The following is an 18,359-nucleotide window of genomic DNA, read 5'->3' on the forward strand; positions in this document are numbered from 1 at the left end:
TAGAGATATAGGGTAACTATAAGAGAAGAGGGGGTGGCTGACATTATTTGTCATCCAACTTGCGATGGCATAGGTGGTTAAAGAAGAGGAGGACAACAAATAACAAGACCGATCTATATACGAAGGAGCAAATGATCAAGGGGGGATGATGATTGACATTGCTTACCAATCCCAAGGGAACAAAAGGGGGCAGCTTGTGCACGAAGACACATGCGTCTATTCGAGTAGAGAGGGGAAGACACATGCGTCTATTCGAGTAGAGAGGGGTGGTCGATAAGAGCGTGGAGAGGGGTGGTCGATGAGAGCTATGATCGACCATAACGAGTAAGATTGTCATGTGTACATTTACCAGGCGTGGGACGATCATCGATAAAGATAAAATATATTTAAAAAAAATTGATATGAAAAGTTTTAAACTTGCGATGGGCAAAATCAAACTTGCTTCGGTCTCCTACATGGACATCAATATCAAAATTGTTATAGGAGGCGCGCCATCGGTGTTACTTCCCCCTTCCTCGTTGATGGCGGCGGCCCCCTTCCCTCACTCGCGATCTTCGTCGTAACAGAGCCGCGCTGCCACAGCTCCAACCGAAATCGCCGACGCAGCAGCGGCGTTGGTTCGGACATCGCCCTCTGATTTCTCCCACCCCTCACCTATCGTCGCTAGACCCTGAGATTTTGGCAGCGGTCCAAACTTTTCTTCCTTTCCTCTATCTCTATCTCCGTCGACCTAGAATTTTTTTCTACTTAGTTACTTCACCTCCTCCATCTCCATCGACGTAGGAATTTTTTTCGCTGCCCTGGGTGGAATTGCAGGTCGCCAGCTGCATCATTCGTCCAATTTCTTGTCGCTGCCGCACCTCTTCTCGCCGCTCGTCAGGACCAATGGGAACAGGGCGTACGTCATCGATACTTTGGCCTTCGTACGCCGCACTTGTTATTTGATGTTGGCTGGCTTACGAGAAACATTGACGATAAGGGTTTCGAGTTGCGCTATAGGTGTTTGTGTTTATGTAGGTGAGGAGGTTGGAGGCGCAACAGGTGCCCTCCAAGGGGAGGCTATCACGTCAGTCATCACGATAGTTTGGAGAATGTTGCCCAGTCCTAGCCTCGAAGCCGAAGATGCAGAAGGTTTGGGTTTTGACGGACGTAGATGTTTATTCAGCTGTCTTTGGTTCGAGTGTGCTGACATTGTTGTCTTGATGTTCTTGACAGAGCTGCGAGGTGTTGACGAGGTACACCTTAGTTGCGTTGGTCTTGAGAGCTATGAAGAGAGGTGCCACAGAAGTGAGAAATTGGACTAAGTGTCACGAACGGTCGTCACGCACCTGTAACAACTTTCTTCAACGAACCATTCGTCGTTTATGTTTACATGTACAGCTGTGTGGCAGCATGTTTTGGCTTGGTTTTATGTCATTTTATTTGTAAAAATGTAAGTTCGAATAAGTTGTAGCGTTATAGTGCGACCACTCATCGAACCAAGCAAAATAGCCCAAAACAGCTTCATTTTCTCGTGCCACGAGTTGCTCTCTGCAGCCCGTTGCTGCACGCGAAACGTCAGCCATCTTAGCACCTTGGAACCACCCGGGTGGCACCATGGGGGATGTGACTTCGGTATAGTGTCGGGCGTTGAACAATCTTTCTCAAGTTCGCACGTTACCTTGACGGGAACTTGTTGTCGTGCCCGGCACCCGGTGAGCAGTTGTTAGTGGACTTGTAGTTGTTCGTTCAACCTTCTAAAGTCCTTGTTTTCCTCCTCTCCCTCTTTTCTCTTATGCACGCAAGGTGCTCGCTGAATTGCTTATAAAGCTTCCTCTATCGCGAGACTTCGGGACTTGTCTGTTGCTCGTTCTTTAAACTAATCAACTTTCTCTTTTACAGGTCCTTCGGGACCTGAGTGAGGTTGCAACTTGACTGACTCTTTCGGACGCATATCGCAAGGGCGCTTCACGACTTGGCAATCCAAGCTAAGTTCGCGTCTTGGCCGCAAGGGTGCATCATGGCTTAGGTAATTCTAGCTAAGCCCGTGACATTGTGGTATTAGAGCGGGCAAGCAATTCGAGCGAGCAGCGAAGGAACTTCGTAATTTCGTCATGACAAAGAATCGTGGCGAATCAAGCAAGACGGGGCAAGCCGGACCCTTGCCCCAAGCAGTCCCAGGTGGGCTGCAAGTGCATACTCACTCTCATGCTGTTGGAGTCGCTCAGGAGGAGCGCGACAGCGAACATGATGAGCGAGAAGTTGGCTACTCTCCGCGAGCGGAGGAGGCGCAATCTGGAGCACCAACCGGGAGGAGGAGCCATAATGAGAGACTCACAATGGCGGAAACCCGCTTGGATGTTCTTGAAGCTAGCTTGGAGGAACTCTACCATGGCCAATGAAGGCTTGTTGGGGTAGAGAGCTCGCAAGAAGAAGCGGAGTTCCAGATCGATAAGGTGGAGGCCCTAATCGACCGATTGTCAAATGACACCAAAGACTCCGTACTACACCTGCAGGAAGTCGTGGCAGAACTCACTTCCAAGGTGACCATGCTCACGAGGGCACTAAATGCGGGAGGAAGCAACACCCGCGTTGCACCGGCACAAAACTTGAGAGCACCCGAGCCGCATTGTTATAGAGATACCCGAGATGCCAAAGAGCTCGAGAATTTCCTGTTCGACATGAAACAATACTTTCGAGCTATGAGGTCTGATTCTGAAGAAACCAAAGTTTCTATAGCAACCATGTATCTGAACGGAGATGCAAAACTTTGGTGGCCAACCTGTTGGGAGGAGATCCGAAAAGGTTGGTGTCGAGTTGACACATGGGAGAACTTGAAGCGGGAGTTGAGAACTCAGTTCCTACCGGAGAACACAGAGTTCGTCCCAAGAAGGAAGTTGAGACAACTCCGCCAAAATACTTCCATTCGAGACTACGTGAAGCAATTTTCTACGCTAATGTTGGACATACAGAACATGTCCGAGAAGGATAAGCTGTTCAACTTCCTCGATGGTTTGAAGCCATGGGCTTAACAAGAACTACATCGAAGGAATGTTGTCGATGTGATTAGGGCAATTACTGTCGCAGAAAGGCTCACCGACTTTGTTTCCTTTGAAGACCTCCAAAATATTCTCGAGGGAAGGAGCTCGAGGGCGAACAAAGGAAGAAGAGTTCCCACAAAGGGCCAAGCCCTGAAACCTGGCGGATGCTTCTTGTGCGGAGGGCCGTACATAGTGAGAGAGTGCCCACAAAAACAGGCACTCAATGCTTTAACAGTTTCCATCCATCCCCCCCGATTGGACAAGGACAAAGCTGTCGCTCTTAGTTCGAGTAGTTATGAATCCAGCAGCGACGGTGAGGAGTCGCAAGGACCCCAGATGGGAGCAATGCGTTTGTTGAACGCCATGCGGGGTCAAGGGGGGGAGAACACGAAGACAAGGCTACAAAAAGCAGGAAGTTGCGAGCTGATGTACGTAGACATAAAGCTCAATGGCCAAACGACCCGTGCAGTGGTGGACACGGGCACTACCCACAACTTTATCACCGATCGAGAAGCAAAGCGACTTGGGCTAATCTTTGAGAAGAGCCCAAGTCGAATGAAGGCGGTGAACTCGGAGGCCAAGGGAATCTCCGGGTTGGTAAAGGTAGTTCCCATCAAGATCGGAACATGGAGCGGGAGCACAAATATGATAGCGGTGCCATTGGATGACTTCTAAGTGATTCTTGAAATGGAATTCATGCACGCGGCGAAGTTGGTGCCAATGCCGTTCCTAAACTCCCTATGTATGATGGGAGGGGACGACCCCTATGTGGTTCCCGTCTCTCGGAAAGGAACCAGGGAACCTCAACATATATCGGCATTACAACTGAAGAAAGGGGTACGAAAAGGCGAACTAACATTCGTGGCTGCTATGAAGCTAGAGCCACTCGACGGGAAGGCCATTCATGAACCTACTATGGTGGCGAACGTCCCGAAGGAGTTCATGGATATTATGCCACCCGAGTTACCGAAGACTCTACCGCCACGCAGAGGCGTGGATCACCACATCGAGCTGGAGTCAGGAGTGAAGCCTCTAGCGAGACCACCATACCGCATGCCCCCTCCAGAGTTGGCAGAGCTCAGAAAGCAGTTAGGTGAACTGTGAAGCGGTGGTCTCATCCGCAGTTCTAAAGTACTATTTAGAGCTCCAGTTCTCTTCCAGAAGAAACAAGATAGGCCGAGCCCTCAATAAAGTGACGGTGAAGAACAAGTATCCCATCCTGTTCATCACGGACTGGTCGACCAATTGGGCAAAGCCAAGTATTTCTCAAAACTCGACCTTCGGTCGGGGTATTGGCAGGTGCGCATTGCTGAAGGCGACGAAGCGAAGACTACCTATGTGCCCAGGTATGGAGCGTTTAAGTTCTTAGTGATGCCTTTCGGCTTAACCAACGCTCCGGCCACGTTCTGCACTCTCATGAACCAGCTATTCAAAGAGTATTTGGATAAGTTCGTGGTCGTCTACTTGGACGATATCGTCGTCTACAGTCAAAAGCTCGAGGAGCATGTCAAGCACCTTCGGACAATTTTCAAGGTTCTTAGGGAGAACACTTTGTTCGTGAAAAGGGAGAAATGCTATTTTGCTCAAACGAAGATCTCATTCTTGGGGTATTGAATTGGTGATGGCTCCATTCAGATGGACAAATCGAAGGTGCAAGCGGTTGCGGAATGGCGAACCCCAAAGAAGGTGCCAGAGTTGAGATCCTTCCTTGGTTTTGTCAACTACTATCGATGCTTCAGAGCGGGGTATTCGAAGCGTACAACTCCACTAACAGAATTGCTGAAGGAGCAGCCTTGTAGGTGGTCTGATAAATGTGAAATTGCATTCCAAGATCTGAAGGCTGCTGTGTTGGAAGAACCAGTGCTCAAATTGCCGGACTATGGGGAGCCCTTCGAAGTCCATACAAATGTTTCCGACTTCGCTCTTGGGGGAGTACTCATGCAGGAGGGTCATCCAATGGCCTACGAGAGTCGCAAACTCAATGAGACCGAGCGACGGTATCCGGTGCACGAGAAGGAGATGACAGCGGTGATCCACTATCTACGAGTTTGGCAACACTACCTTCTTGGATCGCGATTTGTGCTAAGGATAGATAACATCGCTTTGAGCTATTTCCAAACTCAAAGGAAACTCTCCCCAAAGCAAGCACGATGGTAGGACTTCCTAGTTGAGTTTGATATGATAATGGAGTACAAACCCGGAAAGGCAAATGTCGTGGCCGATGCATTGAGTCGGAAAGTGGAGCGTGTGAATGCCGTACAATTAGAGGGCAAAGGCCAAGTAAGTCAGTTATACTCCAACTTCCTTTCTAGGATCAGGGATGGTCTATACAGTGATCTCCAGGCAATAACCCTGATGCAGCTCATTAAAGAAGGCAATACACGACGGTTTTGGGTCCAGGAGGGACTCGTTTACACCAAAGAGAATATGGTTTATGTTTCTTGAGTGGACAATCTAAGGCGTGAACTCTTAAGAGAGTGTCACGATTCCCTTTGGGCGGGACACCCAGGCATTCACGGAACCTTGGCTCTCGTGGAGAGGGTCTTCTATTGGCCGAAGATGGAGACTGATGTGGAGGAATATGTTCGAACGTGCCTCACTTGCCAACAAGACAAGGTGGAGTAGCGGAAGCCGGTGGGACTTTTGGAGCCGTTGCCCGTACCAGAAGGCCGTGAGAGAGCATTTCCTTAGATTTCATATCAAGCTTGCCAGCAGTAGGGAGACTCAGATCGATACTCGTGGTGGTCGATCGATTTTCAAAGTATGCAACTTTCATTGCTGCTCCCCTACACTGTTCAACAGAGGAGGCGACCAAGCGGATGATGAAAGATGTGGTGAAGTATTGGGGAGTCCTGCACAATATTATCAGTGATCGAGACGCTCGGTTCCTGGGACGATTCTGGACTGAGCTATTTAAATTGTTGGGGTCGAAGTTATACTTCTCCACAACCCTCCACCCATAGACGGATGGCCAGACAGAAAGGATAAACTCGCTCTTAGAGCAATATCTTCGGCACTACGTGAGTGCCAACCAACGAGATTGGGTGAAGTTGTTGGACATTGCCCAATTCTCCTACAACTTGCAGCGAAGCTCTGCGTCCAACAAGAGCCCCTTCAAGATCATTACAGGGCAACAACCGTCAACTCCTCACACCATGGTAATCGGGTATACTAGGAGTAGTCCGTCAGCCTACCACTTCGCAAAGGAGTGGCACTGAAATGCAGATATTGCGCGGGCTTACTTGGAGAAGGCGACAAAAAGAATGAAAAAAGTGGGCAGACTTGAGAATGCGACCGCAAAAGTTCAAGGTCGATGATTTGGTGTTGGTCAAGCTCCAGCCAACATCACTCCAATTCTTTAGGAACAAAGTACACAAAGGATTGGTGCGCAAGTATAAAGGGTCCTTCCCAATTATCAGCAGGGTGGGTAATGTCTCTGACAAGTTGCAGCTGCCGGCGTGGTTCAAAATTTATAATGTTCTTCATTCCAGCAACTTGAAAGCCTACCACTCGGATCTGCAAGTTGCTTCCCGAAGTGTTCCAACTTGGCTACCCCCTACCAGAGCCTCCTACGAGAAGCGAGTTGAAACCATTTTAGCGGACCGCAAAATAAAGCTACCCATTGGATCTGAGCAGACCGAGTACTTGGTGAAGTGGCAAAAGCTTCCCCAAACTGAAGCTAGCTGGGAGCCCGAAGATGCCCTACGACATAAAGAAGCAATCATCAACTACCAACAAGCATCGACGAGGGCGTCGACAGTTTGAGTGGGGGAGAATGTCACGAACGGTCATCGAGCACCCGCAACAACTCTGTTCAACGAACCGTTCATCGTTTGTGTTTACATGTACAGCTGCGTGGCAGCATGTTTTGGCTTGGTTTTATGTCATTTTGCTTGTAAAAATGTAAGTTCGAACAAGTTGAAGCGCTACAGTACGACCGCGCACCGAGCAAAACAGCCCAAAACAGTTCCGTTTTCGTATGCCACTGGCTATTTTCTGCAGCCCGCTGCTGCACGCGAAATGTCAGCCATCTTAGCACCCTGGAACCACCTGGGTGACACCATGGGGGATGGGGCTTCGGTATAGTGTCGGGCGTTGAACAATCTTTCGCAAGTTCGCACGTTACCTTGACGGGAACTTGTTGTCGCGCTCGGCACCCGGTGAGCAGCTGTTTGTAGACTTGCAGCTGTTCGTTCAACCTTCTATAGTCCTTGTTTTCCTCCTCTCCCTCTTTTCTATTATGCATGCAAGGTGTTCACTGAATTGCTTGTAAAGCTTCCCCTTTCGTGAGACTTTGGGACTTGTTCGTTGCTCGTTCTTTGAACTAATCAACTTTCTCTTTTACTGGTCCTTCGGGACCTGAGTGAGGTTGCAACTTGGCTGACTCTTGTGGACGCATAACGCAAGGCCGCTTCGCGACTTAGACAATCCAAGTTAAGTTCGCGTCTTGACCGCAAGGGTGCATCACGACTTAGGCAATTCTAGCTAAGCCCATGACAGAAGGGCGGCCACACAAGTGGATGACAAGAAATTGTGCCTGTCACCGACCGCCCCTACTGATGTGGCTGGCGACTTGCAGTGCCACCTCAGGGCAACGCCTCTCCTCCTGCAAGCGTTGGCCTCGGTAGACATCTGAATCGGAGAAATGGGAGAGGGGAAATGAAAGGTGGAAGCAATAACAAAGAATCTATAGATGAAGGAGGGGGAGGACGGGGAAGAAAGGGTTGAGCTGCACCCATTGGTGAGGGTGGGACAAGTCAAGAGGTGATGTCCGAACGCCACTGTTGTGCTGGCGATGTCGGTTGGCGTGGCTCTGTTATGACAAATTGTCGACATCAACGAGGAAAGGGGGAAGCAACAGGGATCATGCACCGAATCATGTTTGTAATAAATTATAAGGGTTAGATTCTTCCAACATCATTTTACTTGGCTTAGAAATTTGACCATTTGCAGTCATCTTTCTTCTTTTTGGCATATGGCATTCTCTATTATCTTAGTCAATTAAAAAATTTCACATTTTCTCATAGCACCTGCTTGGTAGGTGCACTTCTTAGTAGCTTTGACCTTTTAAAACTACTGAGAGACGGTCTTTCTTTCTGGTTCACGGTTCATCCCTCTCACTTATCTCTCTAGCAACTATTTTGAATTAAAGAAAACTACTTGATAGGTGTTTTCACTGTTTCCCCATTTCAGTAATCTTAATTATATATGTGGAAGAAAAGTGCTACAACAGCAACAAAAGCAACAGAACAATATCTTTATGATTGGGGGTCAACTGTATTAATATTTTCCCCATTGTTGTCTGCTGAAAGCAATGTCACTGGTCAAACTAGGACCTATCAAAAGTCTCCTTAATTGCTCCTAATGATTTCAGTAGTATAAGAATAATTGCTAATGTTATGTGTTTGTAGTCTTTTGGTGCATATTACAATTGCTTTTAGATCGAAGCACTTATGAAAATTTATATTGTTGTGTGAAATTCTCTGTGCACCAAAGTGTAAGTAAGAAATCATAGATTTATTCCATTCAAAATCATAAATAGGCAATGGGAAACTGTTATATGTGTTTGGCTTAGCATAGTACCCCCATTTCCCATAAAAATAAATAAATAAATAAAATATTTTAGCTCTACCCTTTTTGAAGTTCATGGGGTGAAATCAGCAGATTATGTAAAGGTACTTGTACATTAGAAATTGTTAAATAATTATCATTCCTGATCTAGAACTAGCAAAAAAAAAAAAAAAAAAGTTTTTTTACTATTTCTTATGACAAGCTTGGGTGTCAATCTATTGGACCAAAATCATTCGTTAAAGGTCTTCTGTAGCCTTTTAGTTGTATACATGTTATCATAGTTAGTATGAAGCTAGTTTGGTTTTAAGTTGCTGTCTTTCTTATGATATGTTTATTAACAACCAATTTTTCTGTTTCTTTAAACTGTCCCACAACAATGCTTTGTGAGGCCAATCAACTGGTTAGTCGGCAATTTTTATCGGGCACCCTTTTCAAATTCTGTTTGCATATAAGAGTATTTTATTTATCTTCTTGAAACTTATTTCATATTGGTTGCAGGAGCATCATTTTGCACTGTTACAACGAGAATGAAATGTTTCGGGTCGATATCGAGAAAATGTGTAGCGAATTGAGGGCACAGTTGGAGGCAACAAAATATGATATTATAAAGTATTGCATCGGTACTCTTGTTACGAAATTTGCCATTGGCCTTGCAATTCTGTGCATTCTGATGTAAACCATTGTTTTCTTTGCCCAAACAAAAAAAAAAGCACCATGTACCAAACGGTTGTAACGCATAGCTGAAGTTTGTCAACTTTCTTATAGATGGTGACTCAAATGAGGTAAATTGAGAATTGGTTTAAAATCCTTGTTCAATCAATGGTTTCTGTTCTGATTATTGTTCGTTGTTTATGGAGGATTTTGCAGATACAAATTTTACTTATGAATTAGTTGTTCAACTGTAAAAAGGAATGTTCTCTTTGATGAAGATGTTTGGTCTAACCAAGACCTAATTTTCCCCTAGGTTTATGCTGAAGGGCCAGCTCGGCCAACTGGGGGTGATGCTGCTATTGCAATGTTGATTGGACCAAATTCTCCAATTTCTTTAGAGAGTCTATACGGGGGAACTCACATGGCTCATGTTTGTGACTTTTGCAAGCCAAACCTTGCAAGCGAATACCTGGTTTGCTTCCTTTCCTTCCTGATGCCATTTTGCACCTCGGTCCTGCTGACAGAAGTGCAATTTGAATGTTTCTGCTCTTCATTCTTCAAGATTTTGCTTTATTTTTGTTCAATCTTATGTTTTTTGTAGTGAATCATGTAATAATTTTCAGGCACAAATGTTCTTTTGTTCTTGTTGAGGCGATTGTGGTTTCATCAAGAACAACTTTTCTGCCTGATCCCCAATCGGATGCCATTTTTTCTTTCTTTTTACTGTTGCATGTTCTCTTTCTATTTACTGCTGCATATATTGTTTCTATGGTTCTTCTCCGAGAGATGTTTGGCATCAGCAAGTGCCAGAAATTTTACTAGAGAAATTTCACTTTTATAATATTTCTTCTTTTGCTGATAATTTCAGGTATAAATTTTTCTTGTTGCATGGTGTCTCTCATCCTATTTTTCACCGAATAATTATGGATTGCTTAAGCTTGGTTTCGATTACCAAAACTGCTCATCCATTGCATAATCAATGTAAACATCATACAAACCAATTATAATCAATTGACTTCTTTATACAGATGTAGTGCAAGGTTACATGGCTTGAATTGTAGGACAATCTTTTAAAAGTACATCATAATAATTAATATACAATATTCAAAAGGACAAGAAGCTAACAGTGTTGCTTTGGTAGTAGTAACTGGACCTTGTCTAGTTCTTTAATTCCTTGTATTTACAACCTTAACTGAGTGTATTTAAGTAGAAAAGGGTGAACACAGTTCACAAAGCTCCTACAAGACCTAGGAAGGTTCAACGCAATAATCCCTTTTAAATGGTTTTTTGTCCACTTTTATAATAAAACGAAGTACACCCTTTTAGATATTGATTTCTTGGGCATGCAATATATTTGTCTCGGAATAAATTATTTCCTTAATGTGTTGATCCGACAGGTTACTTTTGAGTTAAATCACCAGAGAACATGTTCACCATTAATCACACAAGTTTTTGAAACCTTTCTATGCAGAACACACTTTTAAGTCTCAATCGAATCCATATCTGCATTAGTTTTATAGGTCTAAAGATTTTATTTGTTGTAGCCTTAGTTTTAATGATGACATACAGTCATCTGGCTGTCTGATGGAGACCATGAACTTTGATGGTAGTAATCTAGCTGATTATTTACTTTGATGGTAGCTTTTGAGATGATTTTTGAAGCAAAAAAAAAAATGCAAAATGATTTTCTTCAAAGAATAGTAAGTTTTCCCTTTTCAGAGTTCTTTTGAAGTATTCAAACTTTTCACAGTTGTAAAATTATTCATAGGATTTGGTTCAGATGATGCCAACTAAACCTTTTTTAAGTGTATGTGTTTGACTAGCATTTGTTAATTCTGAGAAGTCTCAAAAACTATAGCTGACCATTGAGGCTAGTACTGGGTAGTGTGTTAAAGAGTTTATATCGTACAAACTTATTAGGTATTTTTCTTGATGGTGGTGATGTGTTTAATTTGAATGGAATAGTTCCTCAGTGACAAATTTGTAGAGAACATTTTGATCAAGTGCATGGGTTCTTTTTTTTGTTTTCTTTTTTTTTTTACGGTGTGTAAATACTCCCAACAGTGGAATGATAAATTTACTTGATTGTTTCTCGAGTGTTATATCACTTCAGCTTGTTGATTTGCAGCTCTTTGTCGGTCACTCACTGTATTGCCTATGCAGGTGTTGTTGATGGGAAAGTATCACAAACATGCTATCTCATGGGACTTTGATTTATGCTACAAACGTTGCTGCAGCAAATGAGTTCGAATATATATATTGTCTATATTCGGAGGAGGGTCTTCTTTTAGTCGGGAGTTTGAAAAGGTATGCATGTATCCTTTTGCATTTCTTTTAGTCCTCGTGGCCATCGTCGTTATTTCCTCTCATGTATGCTCATTCTTACTCTCGTTAAACTGTTCGGGCTTCTCACCATCTTGGTATGATGCAAAAGTCCAACCATCATCTACTTCGTTGTTAATATGTACACAGCGTGTCTTTATGCCACATTCGCGTCTGTGATTCATAACAAACATAGCACTCCGGGTGATTTTGCTGTTTCCTTTCCTTCACTCAACTGCGTTGTTATCAAAATATTGGTTTCACGTTTCTTTCGACTTGGCTTTGGCTTTCACGTGCAGAGCGGCAAACGGGTTGTGACGTTCTCATATGGCAGCGACTTAATTTCAGGTTTTTATTTATTTATAGAGCACCCCTAATTGAGTAAAAAAAATTATTTTACCCATATAACTTTAAAGAATATCCGTCACAGTTTGTAATCCTAATCGTGCTTCCACCTATACTTGTTGCTTGGCCCGTTCTGTCACGGACTTAGCTGGTTTTGCCTAAGTAGTACGACACCCTTGCGTGTCCGTCTACAAAGGTCACTCTCCCTGAAGCCTCTCATGTCCCTTAGGATCAACAAAAGAGAGAATGAGTTAGAGAGAACACCTCAATCGAGATCCATAAGCAAATATCTCTGAAAAACACTTCATAGACAATGCAAATTACAAACAGACTTTACAAGCTCTGAACAGTTGCACAACAAAGGGGTAAAATGATTCATTATAGACTGAAAATCTCTCACACGTGTCCATATGACATAACCTTTATTTACAAGCCTAAAGCGGCCACCAACCTAACTGAAATAGGATTATTAAGCCTTCGGTCGTCCCTCTACATACTGTACAAAGCATGAACATACCAAAAGACACGAATATACATAAGTATTACATCAAACATCCTGTTTAGAAGTTAGTCCGTGACATTCTCCCCCATTTATTCCTTCGACGTCCTTGTTGAAGCCTTTGTCGACACTGCAACTCCTCGCCTTTGCTGAGTCTTCAATCTTCTGCTCCAGCTATAATGCGCCTCTTGCCTCCTAGCTGCTCTCTGCTGCTGTTTTTGAGTAGTCGATCGTTTGGTCCGCCATGCTACTTCAACTCACCAATGACTCTGACTCTGGTGTGGGGTTGGCTGAGTTGTGTTGATCCTTATTGATTCCTGCGGATCCTCCAAATGAAGGAAAAGACCATCCTTACTACGTCAGTCTCTCAAATGCCTCATGCTGTTTGAATTGGGTGGATGCTTGTTGGAGCTTTTAACGAGCATCGTCTCGTAAACTTCTGAAGTTTTGGGTCCTTCCTCCACAAAATTTGCTCATTGACTCTTCTTTCACTTAGTTGTCACATCCAAGTAGGTTCACATCACTTCCGCTTTCGATTGACATTTTGTTGGGAAATGAAGCGGACAATCTACTCTCAGTAACACTGATCACCGTTGGTGAGGATTTGATAACTATTGTTTTCCATTATTTTCGAAGGGTCCTTGAACTTGTGCAGAGCTCCTCTACTAGATAGATAAGAGAATTGGTGTACTCGGTTTCGCCCATTCTCTCAAGAATTGAGAAGGCAAAGGTTACTTGACTTCGCCCGTCTCTTCAAGGTTGTACTCCATGCATCGAGCTGGTTACTGGCATTCGCCTGCTTTTTGCTCACACTTCTGAAGCACTTGAAGTGTTTGCACTCCTTGCGTTGAGTTAGCTATTGTGATTCACCTTCTCAATGCCATCGAACTTCTGGAATATACGAAGTTTTCACCCCAACTTGGAGTAATTCTCTAATAGATTTGGTCGCCTCTGGGATTGTACCGTCTTCTCCATCAACCCTGCAGCCTACTCCCCTGAGTAGCGAAGGTATAGCACCGTGTACTACCTGCTTCGTTCCTTGGTCGTGCACTCTTGCCTGACCCAAAGTCCTTCACTTTCGGCTATCTTGAGGAGAAACTCATTGACACCGGCTTTACGAAGTTCCTTGGCCTCTGCCCTTCAGCCTTGTCTCGGTACTTGGAGATTGCCTCTGCATGCTCCACCTCCTCGGCCCCTTTCACGACCAAGCGCTCTCCCTCCATGAGAGCAAGGGATCAATGACTTTCATGGAAGTCCCACCTGTGCGGTACCATGGCGCTGCCATGCCCATGACCCTACTATCCGTCGCCTCGCATCTGCATCCCTTTTCTTCACAATCAGTAGATATGTCTCCGTGGCACTCCTCTGAGTCCACCTCCATTCTAACTGATGCTTGATTTTGGGTAGCTAAGTCCCTCTGGACTCGTCGTCGCTTCCTCGCCCCTTTCGACCCCCTGCTTCAACACCTCTGTGTTCTCCAAGCAGTACGTTTGGTCGATGGAAAGACAAACTGCAACTCCCATGTATGGCCTCTGCCATCACGTTGTAGGGTTTGCACCGATTCTGTTCTCCTTAGCTTTCTTGATAGCAACGTTCGCTTACTCGACCTTGTCCTCTGACTTGTCGGGCTCCCTTAAGCGAATATGCGCTCTGGAACAGTCCAACTCTCCAGTTGCTTCAATCATACCTCTGTATGATCAAGTCCCTTCAATGGGACTCACTGGTACTTGCATTCGAACTTTTCCCTTGGTGGAACACAGGTCCTATATGCTGATGACCAAGACTTTCATCCGATGCAAAATTCGATGCACGCACGGAAGACCCGCCTCTGCGGTACCATGGCCTTCACTCCTTGAATCCATAGCCCTTCTTACCGTCATGTTGTTTATCGAAGTGGAGTTTCCAGTAGCTCCCGATCATACCTCCGTATGATCTAGTCCCTCACGGGACTAGATTGTGTGTATCGCATTGTCACGAACTGTTCCACCACGATCCGCTGCACCATGTTGCCTCCTGGTGACATCTCTATTGCATTCTGATCCTTGTGGGATGAACTCGAATTGTGAACCCTTCATGTGTGGCCTCTGCCAATACATCGCAGGGTCTCTTCCACCTTCGATTTTGTTTGCTCCTTTGGCAATCGACCTTCATCCACCCACTCTTGGATCACACCTAAATGAAGCACCGCTCTAGGACAGTTCGTCGCCTAGTAGCTCCCGAAGTCCACCGACTTCACTGTAATTTGTGCACCATTGTTTGGATCCTAGGTCTCTGCCCCTACCAACACAATCTCCGTTGCGCACCGCTTCCTTCATGACAACTTGAATGGCAACACAGTGACATATTCTTCAAGAGTACCCACCTCTGAGTCCTCTTGCCCTGTACTAAGGCCTTCTGAACCCAATTTCGCCTCCGCAAATTGAGTCGCCTTAGTTCCTCCATCAAATGCTTCTCCGAGATAAGGTGCATGTGCCCAGAAGCTCCTTTCGTCTTTGGCACCATGCAAGATGAGTCCACTATGTCAGAATGAAGGACCCATGGAACAACATGATTCTACTCTCGCCTTTGCAAGAGTTCATGTCCTTGACCTCTGTCTAAGGAAAGCATTGTGCCTCCGCTCTATGTTCCAACTTCTATGCTGGCTTCCTTCATGCGGCTTGGGTACTTCGCCAAGTTACACCCAAGTTGCTCCGCTCCTCGTTTTTGCATTGAGTTGATGGTGGCCCTCACGCCCACCATTCCACGGGTCAGCCCTCCCTTGAGTCCGATCTCCATATCGACTCCAAGTGTGCCTTCACTTGAGTTGCTTTGGGTCGCTCCCCCACTTGATCTCGCAATGCATCCACCAATGCATTCTCTCGAGCGAGATCATGCGACGACTCCTCGTCGCTTGCTCGGTCCATTGAGCTTCGTGGAGTTGTTGTTTGTTGAGGTACTCCTCCTTAACATATGCAGTCCGTCCCACATGACTCTCCCTCTGGAGAGTTGGGACTTATCCCTCCTAGATAATCGTCCCATTGGAGCAACATCTCTCTCCGTTTCGGAAACCACCATCCCCTTGGACAACTCCGATTTGCTGAACAAACTGTGCATTGTTCTGCCTCCTACAAACACACTTGTTAGATTGCGACTCCACGTCAATACAGCCCCCGCTGCACCACTCAAGGCCTAGCAACATGCTGAACTCGTTGCACACTTCAGCCTCCTACGGACGTATCCTTCACATGCCGAACATAAAGTTTCAATGCTCCATGGCGCCGAGTTTCGGTTGCCTTGGGATGGCCGCGAACATTCCATCGTCCGCATACAAGCCCATGCATGAGTACCGAATTCTTCGAGTTAGCAATTCCTCTCACCTCTGTGAGCTTTGCACAACTCTTTCAGTCACTGAGCAACTCATTCCACCTTACATGGTCTCATCCTTTACCAAGCGCCTCTCTTGTCTTGAGCACCATCAAGTATAGTTGTTAACGTTGAGCCGTAGCTCAAACTCAACCATCCCAACCTTTGTGCGCTCCGCATTCTTCCAAGCTTGCCTGTTCTCGTGGTGCCTCTTACGCGAAGGGTTGGCCATTCATCTGAATGCCAATGTCAGATGCCCGCTCCTCCGAGCGACTCCTTTTCCCTACATCTCCATGCCCGTTTCCCCAAACGATCGCGCGTGTACTGACTGCCCTCAACGCAGCCCCGCTAGGTCCCCCACATTTGCATGCTAAATGTTTCTACGAGTGCTTGTCCCGCTCTGATACCATCTGTCACGGACTTAGCTGGTTTTGCCTAAGTCGTGCGGCACTCTCGCGTGTCCGTCCATAAAGGTCAGCCTCCCCGAAGCCTCTCATGTCCCTTAGGACCAACAAAAGAGAGAACAGGTTAGAGAGAACGCCTCAATCGGGATCCACAAGCAAACATCTCTGAAAAACACTTCATAGACAATGCAAATTACAAACAGACTTTACAAGCTCTGAACAGTTGCACAACAAAGGGGTAAAATGGTCCATTACAGACCGAAAATCTCTTATACGTGTCCACATGACACAACCTTTATTTACAAGCCTAAAGCGGCCGCCAACCAAACTGAAATGGGACTATTAAGCCTTCGATCGTCCCTCTACATGCTGTACAAAGCATGAACATACCAAAAGACACGGACATATATAAGCATTACATCAAACAACCTGTTTAGAAGTTTGTCCGTGACAGTTCGCCCTCACACACTCATCGGGGGCCGTCGACAAGACCGGTGCGGGCGTGGAAGGGCCATCGATGTTGCCTGTCAGCCGATGCATGAAATTGCATGCAACTAGGGGAGGGGATGGGGGCGGCAAAGGTGTGGCTGGTTGCGGGCGGGAAGGCCATGATCAACAAAGATAAAAAAGCACCCCTTTTGAAAAAAGGGGCGGGACAAGGGTGAGATATGGGGGGGGCGGCCACACAAGCGGATGACAAGAAGTCGTGCCCGTCGCCGGTCGCCGGCCGCCCACGTTGATGCGGCTGGCGACCTGCCACCCCAGGGCAGCGCCTCCCCTCCTGCAAGCGAGGGAATCTGAGAAATGGGGAAGGAGAAACGTTAAGGGAAGAATCCATGAAACAACGACGAGGTCGATGGAGACGAAGGAGGAGGTCGGGGAAGAAAGGGTTGGGCTGCACCCGTTGGTGAGGGTTGCCGCCGCCGCTGCATTGGCATTGTCGATTGGCGTGGCTCTGTTACGACGAACCGCCGACACATCGACGGCGAAAGGGCGAAGGAGCACTGATCGTGCACCGAAGCATGTTAGTAATAAATTGAAAGCGTTAGACGGTTCCAACATCACTTTCCTTAGCTTAAAACTATGGGACATTTTTCTTGTTTTTGGCATATGGCATTCTCTATTATCTTCGTCAATTTCATTTTCTCGTAGCACCAACTTGATAGGTGAGCTTCTTGGTAGCCTTGATCTTTTAAAACTACTGAGAGATTACACCTTCAGTTTGAAGATTATTTGTAGGCAGATTATTTGAAGATTAACCTAATTGAAAGGAGCACCAGTAAGGGGAAAGAAGAGCTCAAATGTGTAATGTGTGATTTGCCAAGAAACCTTGGTACAAATTATGGCGGAATGCCAGAGAGGAGCACCTTTCCTCGTTGTTGAATCCTCGAGATTGGACCAAGGTAAGTTTTAAGTCGAGGGAAACGTCAACTCCACAAAAGGGGAGGGACTTTGCTTATAATTTTTAGCCAGCAAATCAACGTTAACAAACTCCAGTGCAATAATTCTCATGAGAAGCAACCGTTAAGAATTTTTTACTGTAGATAAGTTATCTGTTTAATTTGCTATAATCTGTACATATGGATCTTGCTGTTATAATCTGTTCATATGGATCTCTTTGGATAAAGTTACGGTTGTTTTAAGATACTTTTTTTCATGACTAAAATATGTATTAAAGAAATTAGTTACTTGTCGTAAAACATTTAATTTCAAAATTTTCTGAAGGGTTGTTTCATACACTAATACTTAGTTTGGCGTTAGACATAATTTTAGAAACTGATGATATTGACATAAGCTCTTTTGGAGTATTTTCTTAAATTTTATATACCTTAGATGTATTCTTGAGTAGTGAGTCTTTTGTTTTTAGTTTTGTATTCTTGTTTATTATCCGTGATGATCTTTCTGTATCTCTTTATGATTTTAAACTTGGTGGTAAACTTTTTTCGATCTTTTTTTGATCTTATTAAAATTTTATCGTGAGTTTATTCCTTTTCTATCATCGGCTTTCTTTCGAAATCCATTTTGCATTACCTTCGGTATCATTTTAAATCGTCAATGTTGATTGGACCAAGATAAGTCTTAAATTGAGAAAAACCTTAACCCCATGGAAGCATAGAGATTTGCTTATAATTTTTAGCCAACAAATCAACATCGACAAACTTAAGTAAATAATTCTTATCAGAAGTAACCATCGAAAGAATCCTT

The 18,359-nt window shown here is 45.1% G+C and overlaps 1 long non-coding RNA gene across 3 annotated transcripts; it reads left to right on the forward strand.

Moving 5' to 3' along the window:
• The first annotated feature begins 409 nt into the window (after window positions 1-409).
• On the forward strand, window positions 410-11,794 carry LOC108952355 (uncharacterized). Of its 3 annotated transcripts, none has more exons than XR_010485137.1 (7): window positions 410-923; window positions 1,018-1,131; window positions 1,216-1,330; window positions 9,090-9,200; window positions 9,302-9,373; window positions 9,556-9,714; window positions 11,406-11,794. It is a non-coding gene; the product is annotated as an uncharacterized LOC108952355 (long non-coding RNA). The 3 variants fall into 3 exon arrangements; XR_010485136.1 differs by having other exon boundaries at window positions 412-898; XR_010485135.1 differs by having other exon boundaries at window positions 411-1,131.
• The last annotated feature ends 6,565 nt before the right edge of the window (window positions 11,795-18,359 follow it).

This window comes from Musa acuminata, chromosome BXJ2-3 (assembly GCF_036884655.1).
Source record: "Musa acuminata AAA Group cultivar baxijiao chromosome BXJ2-3, Cavendish_Baxijiao_AAA, whole genome shotgun sequence".
In the NCBI taxonomy this organism is placed as follows: domain Eukaryota; kingdom Viridiplantae; phylum Streptophyta; class Magnoliopsida; order Zingiberales; family Musaceae; genus Musa; species Musa acuminata.